Source organism: Pseudorca crassidens, chromosome 15 (genome assembly GCF_039906515.1).
Source record: "Pseudorca crassidens isolate mPseCra1 chromosome 15, mPseCra1.hap1, whole genome shotgun sequence".
Lineage (NCBI taxonomy): Eukaryota > Metazoa > Chordata > Mammalia > Artiodactyla > Delphinidae > Pseudorca > Pseudorca crassidens.
In genome coordinates, this window is record NC_090310.1 from 3299880 (window position 1) to 3312248 (window position 12369).

The 12369-nt window shown below is 42.8% G+C and overlaps 1 long non-coding RNA gene across 4 annotated transcripts in view; it reads left to right on the plus strand.

Moving 5' to 3' along the window:
- LOC137206610 (uncharacterized) overlaps window positions 1-12369 on the plus strand; it is a 175793-nt gene that overhangs the window by 89668 nt on the left and 73756 nt on the right. For all 4 annotated transcript variants that reach the window (XR_010934737.1, XR_010934740.1, XR_010934742.1 and 1 more), the window contains exon 3: window positions 9227-9338. This is a non-coding gene — a long non-coding RNA (uncharacterized lncRNA). The remainder of the gene's footprint in view (window positions 1-9226; window positions 9339-12369) is intronic.

The window sequence follows — 12369 nt, forward strand, 5'->3', positions numbered from 1 at the left end:
TTAACCTTATATGACGTATTTCCCATCTTGCCACTGAATCTTCATAACTATCGTTTTTAATGTCCACATAATATACTTTGATTATGATTTATTTTTCTTCCTTCTTTTTGACCTTTTGGGTTGTTTCCAATTTGTGCTATTATAAATAATACCGTAATTAACGTCTTTGTTTCCTCAGCTGAATTTAAATCTGTTTCATGAATTAAAAGCAGCTGGATTGACTTCTGTTTCATTCCTTTTTGAACAAAGATGGAATGTCCTGGTTTCATAACAAGGAATGGGCTAAATTTAGGGCTACAGATCGGGGTCTGTCACAAGTGAGCATCGCAGCGGCAGAGTTCTCAAAGCGTTTCAGACAGTGTCTGTTCAGCTTGCTTGTCCCACTTTGGGGAATACAGTAAGTCCGTGTTGCTCTGGTTTAAAATACATCTCAAGATTTTTAACTTTACCCTTGACAGGAGTGATTTTGTTTTTAACAGTATGACTTGTGGATGTGTTACTTTCTTCAGATCTTTCTGCACATGACCAAGGTTAAGGTCAACTATGAATGCATAGTTCTCAAGCCATTTGAAATACTGGGTAACACTGACAAGGTTTCTGTTTTTTCATGAAGTATTTTACTGCCCCAGATAAAGCAATGCCTAGTGAGATTACAGCAGATCGGGGGATGACTTTTTTTTTTAAAGAACCAATGAGGAGTCTTAGAAATATTGAATATGATACTGAAAATTTTAAACTCAGCAGATCGAACGAATAGTAGGTTGATGGAGCTAAAAACTGATTATTTCCTGAATAATCGAACCATTCCAAAATGAATTTCCTAAGTAGAGGATGAAAGAATGGAGGAGAGGAAAAAATTTAATAATAAACTTATCCAGAGTTAAAGAAAGACACAAGGATTGTGGTTGAATAGGTTCACTGAAAGTTGATCAGAATGAATGAAAAAGATAAGCAAAACAACAGGAGGAAGGGGAAGTCCTAAAAGATTACAAAGCAAGCAGGAGAGAGAGAGAGAGAGAGAGAAGAAAACAGATTGCCCACAAAGGAACAAAAATGAAACTGGGTTCTGCCTTCTTGTTGGCAAAAGTGGATGCTAGAAGACAAAGGAGGAGCAACCTCAAAACTCTAAGGATAAAAATTACTTTGAATCCAGCATCTTATACACCATCCAAAACTAATACTTAAATGTGAGATCAAAATCAAGACACTTTCAGACATACTAGGACTCAAAGCATTTACCACCCAATAAATCTTTTTTGAACAAATAGTAAAGGATTTGCTCCACCAAAACAAACAAAAATAATGAATTTAAGTAGGCAGCATAAGATGCAAGTAACCAAAATGAGAAAAAAAATAAAATCACTCTAACAGTCATCTCATGAGTTTCACGTGTAGACAACTGAGAGAGTGGAGGGGAGAAAAAAATTATCTGTTGACAATTCAGGAGGCATAATATTTTAAAATGTGTTATTGAAAACTTTAAGCTGAAAACATTCCAAAAGAATTCAACTTGGGAAAGGTGTGTTAGCAAGAAGAGGGGGAAGCCTGGTAGGAAAATACGGGAGTAAAATTATACGAAAGGTCTTACTTAGGAGAAAATAAAAATTCTGATTAACTCTAGACCTTTTTTAAATTTAAGAACAATCAGTAGAAAAATAGAAGTATACATATAACTTGATTTCAAACTGCTGGAGGAATAATAATAAAACAATAATATCAATCCTCAAAAGGCAGGAAATAAAACATAAAATAAGACAGGGGCATGTATTAAAACATATTGGTAATCACAAGTAAAAACCCAGTTAAGTTCTGTTAAGAGACAAACATTTTCAGAATGTATCAAACAATAGTCAGCTACATATAGTTAAAACAAACCACCTGAAACAAATGACCCAGAAAGCTTGAAAATAAAGAGATGACAAGAAGATGGCTTCTAGTTAACCTTAAGGAAACAGGTAATTATTGTGTGTTATTTAAGCTATATGTGGAGTAAGATGGAAATATTTCTAATTCATGACTTTAAAACCTGTTCATGTTAGTCCAAAATTAAAAACGAAGACCAAAAATCAGTGAGACAAAAAATCATCTAATCATTTCAAGAACTTAAAAAAAATTAAACTGCAAATAAACTAAAGAAAGTAGATAAGAAGGAAATATTAAAGAGCAGACATTAAAAAACATATACAATAGGCAGGATGAAAAAGCCAAAAGTTGTATCTTTGAAAAGACTAATAAAATCAGTGGTTCTCTGGCAAGAAAAAGAGAAGGAATAAATAGATATTAGGAATGAAAAAGGTAACATTTCTACAGATATTTAGATGTTAAAATAAAAATAAGAGCAAATTTTCTAATATGAGCAGTTATAAACTTCAAAATTTAGCTGTTTACAAATACCTAGAAAAACACAACTGACACAAGAAGAAATCAAAAATCTGCATAGTTCTATAACTATTAAATGAATTAAATCTATAACTTAAAAACTCGCCACAAAGTAAACTCTAGGTCCAGACTGTTTTCACTGAGAAGTTCTATGAAATGTTTAGAGAATAAATAATGCAAATCTTCTACAAACTTTAATAGAGAATAGAATAAAGAAGGAACACTCCAAAACTCGTTTTATGAGGTGAGTATACCAGATCCTGACAAAACCAATTACATTCATGAATTTGAATGCAAAATTCTGAAGCGAAATATCAAAATTGATCCCAGTGGTAAATAAAAAGAAAAACAATAACAATAACAGTTCATGGCCAAGCTGGGTTTATTCCAGGAATGCAGTGTGGCTCTACTGCTCAAAAATCAATGACTGATACTATAGTATCTGCTCAATAGATGCAGAAAGTTTTATAAAATTTATCATCTATTTGTGATTTTAAAAATTTTAGCAAACTAGGAACAGAAGGGAACTCCCTCAATATGATAATGGATATATTTCTTTTAAAAAATTACAGCAAGGGCTTCTGGTGGCGCAGTGGTTGAGAGTCCGCCTGCTGATGCAGGGGACCCGGGTTCGTGCCTCGGTCTGGGAGGATCCCACGTGCCGCGGAGCGGCCATGGCCGCTGAGCCTGTGCGTCCGGAGGCTGTGCTCTGCAACGGGAGAGGCCACAGCAGTGAGAGGTCCGCGTACCGCAAAAAGAAAAGAAAGAAAAAAAATTTTTAAATAAAAAATAAATAAAAAATTACAGCAATACCAAAGTACATGAAATACTTAATGAAATTTTGAAAAAAAAAAGTTTTAAGGACAGGAACAAGAATACCAGCTGTCACTTCAATTCGACATTATAATGAAGATCCTGTGAGATAAGAATAAGGCAAGAAAAAGAAACAAAATACATAAGACTTGGAAAAGAAGAAATAAAAAGGGCATTATTCACAGATTAATGGTTTGTAGAAATCCAGAAGAATCTACAGAAAATAATTACAGTTAGTAAATGAGTTTAACGAGATTGCTGGAAACAAGGCCAATACATAAAAATCTATTCACCCATACCAGCAACAAAAAGAAAATAAAGCCTGTAAAAAGATAACATTTTAATAACACAAAAAATTCAAATACCTAGAAATGCATCTTATAAATGTCATACAGGTTATCTCTAAAGAAAACTGAAAAGCATTGCTGAGAAAAAGTAAAGAAAACCTAAATACTATGTTCATGGAGTGGAAAATTCAGTATTGCAAAGCTGTTACAATCGCCTTTGTTCAATACAAAGATGTTAGTTGAATCTACAGATGCAAATTCCAATCAAAATTATAATTTTTGTAGAAATTAACAGTGTTCTTAAATTTATGTGGAAATGCAGAGGGCCAATATTAGCCAAGACAGTCTTTGGGGAAAAAAATTAAAAACAAGAGGAAATCCCCTGGGGGAGGTGAGTTCATGACTATGGTGTGTCCTAACTCTCCAGCTGGTTGACTTACGTGGGGGAGAATCTGAAGAACTAGGTCATCTGGATCTCTGGACTTCAGCACTGGTTCCCGGACACCCCTCTCTGAGCCCAGCCCTGGTGCGTTCTGAGCCCAGGCACCTTGAAGGGTCACCTGGGGGCGCTCTAATCCACAGACCCAGCTGAGCTCCAGTTGTGTGAGTGCGCCATCTTGGATGTCCATCCTGGTCCATCCTGGAGATGACGCAGCCCCTGCACCATGTGACGGCAGCCCCATGAAAGGCTCCAGGGAATTCCGCCCATCCCAACCTTTCCCCAATTCCTGATCTACAGAATCACCAGCAAAATAAAATGGTGGTTGTAAGCTGCTAAGTTAGGGGTTAATGTGTTAACTAACAACAGGTAACTGGAACAACCACCCAAAGGAAACATGCATTCTGTGTGGACCTAGAGAACAGGCTCAGGGAGGACAGAGTTAGCTTACAATAGCACCAGCTCTCTCCTTTTTCCCCTCGTCTCTCTCCAAGCTACAGGTAGCGTGTTGTGAGAAAGCAGGCCAGGGAACAGATGAGACCAATCGGGTCTCCACGTCAGGCCCCCAGCCTGAAGCAGGTCCAAACCAGAATGGAGATTCAATGCTAAAACAGGCTTGGAGTTTTGATGAATATCTCAAGTCGGATATGTTGATCTGAGATTGCTTTTGCTTCTTAAACTGACCTGGGAATGTCTGTCATGTAAGAATGAACCAAAAACTCATGGGCTAGCCACATTTTTACTGGGAGACAGAGGACAGGTACCAAAACAACAAAAATTTTGAAAGGTATGTTTTGATTTTTGTCTGGAGTCAGGTTTTATTCAACACACTGGGTAAAGATTTTTTTTAATTTTTTCCAGCATTACTGACATATAATTGACATATAACATTATGTAAGTTTAAGGTGTTACACAATGTGATTTTTTAAAATTTATTTTATTTGTTTATTTTTGACTGCGTTGGCTCTTCGTTGCTGTACGCAGCCTTTCTCTAGTTGGCGGCGAGCGGGGGCTACTCTTCGTGATGGTGCGCGGGCTTCTCATTGCAGTGGCTTCTCTTGTTGCAGAGCACGGGCTCTAGGCATGCGAGCTTCAGTAGTTGTGGCGCACGGGCTCAGTAGTTGTGGCTCGTGGACTCTAGAACGCAGGCTCAGTAGTTGTGGCACGCAGGCTCAGTAGTTGTGGCTCGTGGACTCTAGAACGCAGGCTCAGTAGTTGTGGCGCACAGGCTTCGTTGCTCTGCAGCACATGGGATCTTCCTGGACAAGGGCTCAAACCCGTGTCCCCTGCATTGGCAGGCGGATTCTTAACCACTGAGCCACCAGGGAAGCCCTACAATGTGATGTTTTATAGAAGTATATATTGTGAAATGATTTCCACAATAGAGTTAGTTAACACATTCATCAGTTGCATAATTATGATTTTATTTTGGGGTGAGAACACTTAAGATCGACTCTCTTAGCAACTTTCAAGTGTGTAATACAGTTTTCTTAACTACAGTTGCCATGCTGAATACTAGATTCCCCAGAACTTATCCATCTTATAATTGGAAGTTTGTACCCTTTGACCAGCATATCCCTGCTTCTCCCACCCCCAGCCCCTGACAACCACCATTCTACTTTGTTTCTATGAATTTGGCACTTTTTTTTTCATTTCACATATAAGTGAGATCATACAATATTTGTCTTTCTCTGTCTGACTTATTTCACTTAGCATAATGCCTTCCAAGTCCATCCATATATCTGCAAACAGCAAAATTTCTTTTTTTTTATGGCTGAGTAATACTCCGGGGGGTGTGTGTGTGTGTGTGTGTGTGTGTGTGTGTGTGTGTGTGTGTGTACACATCTTCTTTATCCATTTATCCGTTGATGGACACTTGTTTCCATGTCTTGGCTATTGTGAATAGTGCTGCAGTGAACATGAGGGTAGTGATATCTCTTTGAGACAGTGATTTCACTTCCTTCAGATATATACCCAGAAGTAGGATTGCTGGATCATGTGGTAGTTCTACTGTTATTTTTTTGAGGAACTACCATACTGCTTCCCATAGTGGCTGCACCAATTTACATTCTCACCACAGGGCTTTAGGGTTTTCTTTTCTCCACATCCTTGTAGACACTTGTTATCTCTTGTCTTTTTTTTTTTTTTTTCGGTACGCGCGCCTCTCACTGTTGGGGCCTCTCCCGTTGCGGAGCACAGGCTCTGGACACGCAGGCTCAGTGGCCATGGCTCACGGGCCCAGCCGCTCCGCGGCATGTGGGATCTTCCCGGACCGGGGCACGAACCCGCGTCCCCTGCATCGGCAGGCGGACTCTCAACCACTGTGCCACCAGGGAAGCCCTGTGTATAGTTTTGAATCAGGAAGTGTGAAGCCTCCACCTTCGTTCTTCTTTCTCAAGATTTTCTTGGCTGTTCAGGATCTTTCGTGCTTCTATATGAATTTTAGGATTTTTTTTTTTCTATTTCTGGAGCCCAGTTACAGGGCCCTTTCAGAATCTACAGTCTGACTTAATTTGGAGGACTCACCTCCACGGGCTCCTGGACCACAGCCAAGAGGGGCTGGGACCAGTTCACGGGTCACTTCAGGGCCCACAGCCAGGACCAAGGTCTGTACACCTAACACCCGACCTGTGGGGGGGCCTGGTTCCTCCCTTAGCACGTGGTGCCGATGACAGGACCAAACGGGGCTGTAGCCGAGTCCTCAGGGGATACAGAGCCGTCTCTGGGTCTGTAGCTGGGACCATGGTCAGCAAATCTGCTGCCGGGGTGCGAGCCTGCCTTCTCAGAATCCTCTCCTTCATCAAGGACTGCATTGAGCTTTCACAATCTCATACCTGGATCCCAGAGCTCCTACAAGAGCATTTCTGTAGGTGGATGGACCCCAAGTTGTTGTTGCGGTGGGAGGATACACGTGAGGAGCGTCTTATTCAGCCGTCTTGCTGACGGCACCCCGGGATTTTTCATGTCATAGATTGGTTCTGGATCCCCTCACCCATCCTGCTGGATCTTTTTATCTGATTACGCTTCACGCTCGTCTGGGATGTTTTCATCCTAAAACAGAACACACGTAGGCTTACACTTAGAATCGCAGTTTTTCAAAGTCTCCCTGTCTTGATACTGTTATCCACCCATGGACTTCCCTGCCCGGCTTTGTGGAGGGATTTAATTCACCAGAATGTGGGGAGGACGGCCACATGCATGGGGTGATGATTTTACAGGCCCCGGGAAGGACACAAACACACCCCCAAATCAAACATTCTCCAAATCCATTCAGCATTGCTCACGAATTCCCAAAAGAGAGTATTGGTGCGTTTGATTCCTGCCATCGACACACCGGGTTACTCGGTCCCATCAGAGTTGCAGTTGAAATCCCTAGAGCGAGTCAGGCAGGTGGGGAGAGGACCCTTGTTAGCAGGTAGAAAGGTACTCCCAGAGTAACCAAGTCTTTTAACTTTTCCCCCAAATTCAGAAACCTGAATTCTTGTTCTTCCTGATTTCTGTATATTGCCCACAAAATAAAAATAATTCTTAAACCTTCTATGAGCCAAGCAAAAGTAATATGTGCACCTGATTCGGGACAGACGTGCAACCCCTGATTTACGGAGAGGGCTAATCAGTGGTAAATCACAAGGGTGATGAAATTTCCAGGACCAGGACTTTGGATCCAGCAGAGAAAGGGAGGAGAGGGGCCGGGCAGATGAGAGGCACAGCCATCTCTCTGCCATGGAAACTCCACGGGAGAAGGGTTAGTTGTTTTTTTTTGTTTTTTGTTTTTCCTGTATTAAGAGATCAATGGGAGATTAATAATAATCTTGTACATTGATGAAGCACTTTCAGACGTGAGTGCTTTCTCATCTCTAATCTCATCTGATCCTTATAACAGCCCATGAGCTTGTCAAGAACATCCAAGCCTCTAACCCGATGAGAGGGAGATAAGGACACACACCACTCATGGAAAGAAAGCGGAGAGACAGAAAGGGAACAGGAGGGCCCAGATTTCAGTGGAAACCTCAGAAATAAGTTCATTTTTCCCAGCTTTCACCTGCTCCCTCCTATCCTCCCTTTGTTTGACAGGCTGTCCTGGTCCGTGGTTGCAGGAGACCAGGGGGTGGGAGTGGGAGGCGAGGGTCCATAGAGTGAGGCGCACGGCAGCGGCAGCAGTCAGGACGCTGGCCAGGGCAAGAGAACACATCTGGTGAGATCTGTAACGAAAATACCCCCTGACAGTTCAGGATCCGGACATGATCCTCACTGACTTGTTGATAGCCAAAGAATCAAACCTTGACAGACGTCAGTCAAGTCCATACTCATTAAAAAAAAAAAAAAAAAAAAAGGGGGGGGCTTCCCTGGTGGCGCAGTGGTTGAGAGTCCGCCTGCCGATGCGGGGGACACGGGTTCGTGCCCCGGTCCGGGAGGATCCCACATGCCACGGAGCGGCTGGGCCCGTGAGCCACAGCTAAGGAAATCCATTTTTTTAAGTGATATCCCCAGGACTATTTAAGAAGCTATTGAAAGGATAGAAATATAGATAGAAGGAGGAAATGAATTCAGAAATAGACGCACAGGACTTCCCTGGCGGTCCAGTGGTTAAGACTCCGCACTTCCACTGCAGGGGGTGCAGGTTCGATCCCTGGTCAGGGAAGTTCTGCATGCTGTGGGTTGTGGCCAAAAAAAAAAAGAAAGAAAGAAAGAAATAGACCCACATATGCACAGTTCATTGATTCATTACAAAGGGGCCAAGGCAACCCAAAGGGAAAGAGAATGCCTTTTCAATAAATAGTTTTGGAACAATTGAACATCCATACAGGGGGAAAAAAGAAGTTAATCCTTGACTCACACTGTATATAAACATTAACCCAAAATGGATCAGAGACCTAAGTGTAAGAGCTAAATCTATGAAACATCTAGAAGAAAAACATTAAAGAAAATCTGTGTGACTTTGGATTAAGCAAAACTTTCTTAGATATGACAACAAAAGCATAATCTTTTTTTAAAAAGTGATAAATTACACTTCATCGAAGTTAAAAACGTTTGCTCTTCAAAAGACACCATTAAGAAAGCAAAAAGACAAGCCACAGACTGAGAGAAGATATTTGCAAATCCTGTATCTGATTAACTTGGAACATCTTATAACAGGATATTTAAGGACCTTCTGTAACCCAACTGAAAATGAGTAAAAGAGTTGAATAGACATTTTGCCCAAAAGTTATGCAAATAGAATGTATTGATGTATTTGAATACCTGTTTGCATACCCTCTCAATAAAGAAACCATTGAAGTTCACAGATGTTTTTTCAATTTGCTTACAGGAGCGCCTCTTGCCTGGTGCCCCCTGGAGTCTGGAACAGCTAAGACCTTGTTAAATTCCATGACAGCAACAGTTGCCTCAACTCTCCTGTGTAAGACTTACAGCCGCAAACGGTAAGAGTCGCATCAGTCTGGTAACCCGGGGAGTCTGTGAGTGGAATTCAGGGTAGGAAGGTGGACCTCAGGGGTGCTGTAAGCAGCGGTGTGCCTGTATGTGCTTAACAGCTGCTCCCCAGGGGACAATCCTGATTGGTCGTGTTTGCCACTTTCCATGGTGTAAATACTCCCATCCTGGCTAATTTCAAGCTAATGTCATGATGTCACCGAACCCAGAGTTGGGAAGAGATGCGTGCGATCGGCTCTCCTGAGCAGCTCAAACCAATTCCAGCACATGCCTGGCAATGAGATGCCACTTCCCACAACTAACTGGCAAATCAGCAAGCCTGGCAATACTGAGTGTTTAATATAAAGATGCATTACATGGCGGTGGGAGTGAAAATTGGTCCATCCGCTTTGGTGAGCAAGTTGGCTTTATCTGGTGATGCTTGTAGTCTACAGTCCAAAAATGTTTGCAGTTTTCTACCAGATGTGTACACAGGGCTTCTTGCAGCATTGTTGGAAAGAGCAAAAAGGTGGAAACAACCTAAGTGTTCATCAGTAGGAAAGTGTATAAATAAATCATGGAATGGTCATTCAGCAGAAGAATGCCCTACAGCACTTAAAATTAATAAGCTAATATATGTATCAAGACAGCTGTATCTTGGAAAACATAATGTTGAATAAAAAATCAAGCTTTAGGATGTTATGTGGTGCATAACATAGAACTTCTGTAGAAGTTTTAAATGCATAAAATGCTACCCTGCAATATGGTATAGAGATATATATTCATTGAAACGTGATAAAATCATTTTAAATAGACTAGACAAATACATACCAAATTTATGATAATATTGCCTCTGGGGAGAGAAAAAGCAGATTGAAGCTGGGGATGGATACAAGGGGTACTTCATCTTTATTATATTATTCTAGCTCCTTTAAATGTTAAAAAATAGTGATTTGAAATAAAAATGACAACATATTAATAGTTTAAATTCTGGATTCTGAGAAATAGGGCATAGTGCTGGTTACCTTTTTCTTTGTTTTTGTTTTTGGGTTTTTTTTGCGATACGCGGGCCTCTCACTGTCGTGGCCTCTCCCGCTGCGGAGCACAGGCTCCGGACGCGCAGGCTCAGCGGCCATGGCTCACGGGCCCAGCCGCTCCGCGGCATGTGGGATCGTCCCGGACCGGGGCACGAACCCGCGTCCCCTGCATCGGCAGGCGGACTCTCAACCACTGTGCCACCAGGGAAGCCCCTCTTTGTTTTTTTGATATTTCAAAAACTCCTTCGAAACATCAAGCCACAATCTTTTATGACATGGGATTGTTAATTCTATCCCTGTTCACTGGCAAATCCCACAAAGCAAAATACTCGGGTGGAGAAGTACCATTAGCACATGACCCTGTGGGTCCTTTCCTAAGTGGGTGGGACCAGAGGGGAGCAGTTTATGTCCCCTTCACCAGGAAGCCCCTCTTGACTTCCGCCTCTGAGCTCCTGGTGGCGTTTCATGAATGTACCTCTGGTGACATTCGTCCCACTAATTGTACAGTAGTTAACATTTCCATCTCTCTCTCTCATTAAACATGAGATCCTCCTGGGTGGGAACCACATTGTATTCATTTCTACATTCCTGGGGTCTTGCATGTGCCCCAGCAGGCGATGTGATTTTGAATGAAATCAGGAATGAAGGAATCATCTCCATTTTGCAAGACCACCTTCTAAATTTAGTAAGACGGTGCTATGGTCTGAATGTTTGTGTCCCCCCAAAATGTGTATATTGAGATCCTCACCCCCAGAGGGAGGAAGGTGGAAGCATCAGTGTCTCTTCTGACTCAGCCCCAGTGGTCACAGAACACCGTGTCCACAGGATCCCCGTGGCTTCACAGCTCAGCCCTAACCATGTGGGAGGAGACCACACAAGGGTGTGAATGTGTCACCAAGTCCAAGCTTATACTGCTCGCCACAGGACAGGCCAGTAAGTCAAGAGACAAGCTGTTGGGGTGAGGAACAGTGACTTTATCTGGAAAGCCAGCAGACCGAGAAGATGGTAGGCTCACGTCCCAAAGAACCATCTTGCCCAGGTAGAATTCAGGCTCCTTTTATACTAAAAGGGGAGAGGGAGTCAAATCAAATACTTCCTGGTTTCCATCCGCCACGGAGGGGAGGTGTTCATTTCTTCCTCCCTGCAGTCATTCACAGGTGGGCCTGGTCAGGATGTTTGCCGTGAGCGCATCAAAGGTATTTCAGCTTAATGCTCGTTACCTGGGAAGCAGGGCTCCCAGAGCTGGGCCATTATGTATCCTTTAAGCTTATAGGCAACATCCCTTTGGTGAGTAGCTCGGAATAGAATACAGAGGTTCTTCCCCGTTACGGATGCCAGGAGGAGAGAGTCACTGGGGTGCTGTTCAAAGCTGGCTGCCACAGCCTAGAGCCACAGTGTTGCGTTACTGGAAGGCCTGCTGGGTAGAAGGCTTGGGGTGAAGCACCCTAACACATGATAGGTACTCAGTAAAGTCAGTACCCTCTCTTTCCCTTTCGTCCTGACCAGGTGAGCCTCAAGGGTTATCCCTGCTTAGACCTTGTCACTCCTTCCTCCGAGCTGACCCACTACCCCACTGCCGCCCCCACCAAGTGATAAACATGAAGGTTTATCGCTTCCTCCAAGCCCCCTGTTCTCCTGTCTCCTCTGGGCCCTACACTTCTTACTCTGAAGCGAAGGAGGAGTCTTCCAGTTGTCTCCTGTGGCCTCACAGACCAACCCAAAGAGTGGCCTTTAATTTGCTCATGAATCTGGTGTTGACGGGACTCAGCTGGGCAGCTCTCGCTTGGGGTCTGCCATGTGGTTGCAGACAGGCTGGAGCTGGGGTCATCCCAAATGTTCTCTTCAGGATTTCCGTGGTGGCGCAGTGGTTAAGAATCCGCCTGCCAACGCAGGGGACACGGGTTCGAGCCCTTGTCCGGGAAGATCCCACATGCCGCAGAGCAACTAAGCCCGTGCGCCACAACTACTGAGCCTGTGCTCTAGAGCCCGCAAGCCACAACTACTG